Source organism: Pseudochaenichthys georgianus, chromosome 12, assembly GCF_902827115.2.
Source record: "Pseudochaenichthys georgianus chromosome 12, fPseGeo1.2, whole genome shotgun sequence".
Taxonomy (NCBI): Eukaryota; Metazoa; Chordata; class Actinopteri; order Perciformes; family Channichthyidae; genus Pseudochaenichthys; species Pseudochaenichthys georgianus.
In genome coordinates this window covers 9,496,852-9,499,576 of record NC_047514.1, presented here as the reverse complement: position 1 = coordinate 9,499,576, position 2,725 = coordinate 9,496,852, and the positions used below count along the sequence as shown (strand labels likewise).

At 42.6% G+C, this 2,725-nt stretch overlaps 1 long non-coding RNA gene across 1 annotated transcript; it reads right to left on the bottom strand.

The window, feature by feature from the left end:
* Positions 1 to 422: 422 nt before the first annotated feature.
* Positions 423 to 1,635, bottom strand: LOC139434915 (uncharacterized). Its single transcript, XR_011644207.1, has 3 exons — positions 1,419 to 1,635; positions 972 to 1,136; positions 423 to 599 (listed from the first exon to the last, which is right to left on the bottom strand). It is a non-coding gene; the product is annotated as an uncharacterized lncRNA (long non-coding RNA).
* Between the last annotated feature and the right edge of the window lie 1,090 nt (positions 1,636 to 2,725).

Here is a 2,725-nt window from a genome sequence, read left to right as displayed (position 1 = left end):
TTGAGTCTAGTAGAACGAGGGTATTACAATTGAGCAATTTCTACATGTATTTATCATGTATTCTTAATACCATTACAAAATAAACATGTAATAATGTTTTAGAGTAAGACCTCAAGCTAGCAAACTCAATTTCTTGCTTTAAATCTCTTAAAAGTAAGGGGCTTTTTCCTAACTGATGGTGTTTGTTATTGCTTTATAAATTCATGTATGTTTATGATTTTTTTATGTTGGGTGCCATTCATTATCAACAAGAGATAAGATAAGTCAAAGAAGTACTTTATTGATGGCAGTATAAAAATACAAATGTTGTATCAAAAAGGCATGCCATTAAACAATACAAATAAAACAAATGTAAAACTGTATTGCAGCCAGCATACATATACATGGAATTGTAAATATAAAATGAACATTTTAAAGAAAATAAATAAACAAGGAAGTACAAATGTTGCATTTAAAAATTAACTAGATAAAAAATATATAATATGTACAATAACTATTAAGGTTTTTTGAAGTATCAGGGAGGAGACGGGCCACGTCGGCTGCCCAGTCATGGTGCCGTTCCTGCTGGGCCCGATCCTCTCCTCCTCGTTTCCTCTTGCCTGGGTGACAATAAGATAATAATTAGCAATAAGGAAAAAACACAGGACAGGTACAGGTCACACAAGGATATAAGAACAACATGTATAAACAGAACAACAGTAAGGTGAACTAAAGAAAGTTCTGGCCCTAGATGTTTACAATGATTGTGAAAGTGAATTACATTATGTCCAGCCTGTTGATAATGAATATAAATATATGTATATGATAGGATGTCACACACAACTGTACTAGCTGCTTAATAGCTAAAAATGTACTTGTAACAGAGCATTTCCACACAGTGGTATAGCTTATTTTAATTACTGACGATGGATGATCCAAGATTTAAAAAAACAAAACACAATTCCAGTCGTTTTGCCATTTCTATTTCTTACCTAGAACCACACGCTGCGGTGTCGTGATGGCACTCGGTGTTGGTGGTTGAGTCGGTGTCGATTCTTCGGCTGGGGTCCGTTCTGGATTCGATGACGATGTGGACGGAACACTGCCATCAACCGTTGTTCGGGAATGTTCCTCCTCACGAGTCCCAATGTAATCATCTAGAACAGCAACATGACTTGTTAATTCCACAAACTACTGCAGCACAATACTAAATAGCAACAACAACTATAGAAAAGAAAAACTGAACGTAAACAATGGCACATATGGTGTTAGCAAACAATGGCATATATGGTGTTAGCAAACAATAGCTCTAGCTAAGGCTATCTGCCTAGGCTATCTGCCTTAGTTAGCTATGTAGCTCTTCGGGGCTCCATAAAAGCACGGGTTGTCGAACATTAATGTAAGGATAAAATAGACTTCTTTGTTAGAAGTGAGCGTACCTTGCAGGGACTCCAGTAAAGCCGTTGCCGTTTTCCCTACATCGCAGGAAAGTCCTCGAAAATCCGCGTTCGGACATCTGTGCAGAGACATCCTGGAACACTTTCACATTTCGCGTTGTTCCGTCGAGCTCCCGCTGGATTTTATCATCCCCAATGAGATGTAGGAACGTCGTCACCTCCTCGGTCGACCACGGTGTGCTTTTCTTCGACGTTGCCATTTTTGTAGCTCCTCCGTTTACAAAATGCTGCAAGCTTGCTTCTTGATATACATGTGACGCGAGGGATGATCTTGCGCGCGATCTTGTGACGATTCTCTCTGACCAATCAGCAGTCGAGTGTTGACGTCACAGCCCTGGCCTGGTCTGATAGAACCACGATTTTATGGGGCCGGAAAAAGAGGGAAAAAGTACCCGCTAGCCGGTACTAGGCTATATGGAAATGCCACCAAAAACTGGCCTGGCCGCTTGAGGACGGTTCAGGACGCTTAAACGGGGCTACCCGCTGTAGTGGAAATGCGCCATATCAGACCAGGCCAGGGCTGTGACGTCAACACTCGACTGCTGATTGGTCAGAGAGAATCGTCACAAGATCGCGCGCAAGATCATCCCTCGCGTCACATGTATATCAAGAAGCAAGCTTGCAGCATTTTGTAAACGGAGGAGCTACAAAAATGGCAACGTCGAAGAAAAGCACACCGTGGTCGACCGAGGAGGTGACGACGTTCCTACATCTCATTGGGGATGATAAAATCCAGCGGGAGCTCGACGGAACAACGCGAAATGTGAAAGTGTTCCAGGATGTCTCTGCACAGATGTCCGAACGCGGATTTTCGAGGACTTTCCTGCGATGTAGGGAAAACGGCAACGGCTTTACTGGAGTCCCTGCAAGGTACGCTCACTTCTAACAAAGAAGTCTATTTTATCCTTACATTAATGTTCGACAACCCGTGCTTTTATGGAGCCCCGAAGAGCTACATAGCTAGCTAAGGCAGATAGCCTAGGCAGATAGCCTTAGCTAGAGCTATTGTTTGCTAACACCATATGTGCCATTGTTTACGTTCAGTTTTTCTTTTCTATAGTTGTTGTTGCTATTTAGTATTGTGCTGCCGTAGTTTGCGGAATTAACAAGTCATTTTGCTGTTCTAGATGATTACATTGGGACTCGTGAGGAGGAACATTCCCGAACAACGGTTGATGGCAGTGTTCCGTCCACATCGTCATTGAATCCAGAACGGACCCCAGCCGAAGAATCGACACCAACTCAACCACCAACACCGAGTGCCATCACGACACCGCAGCGTGTGGTTC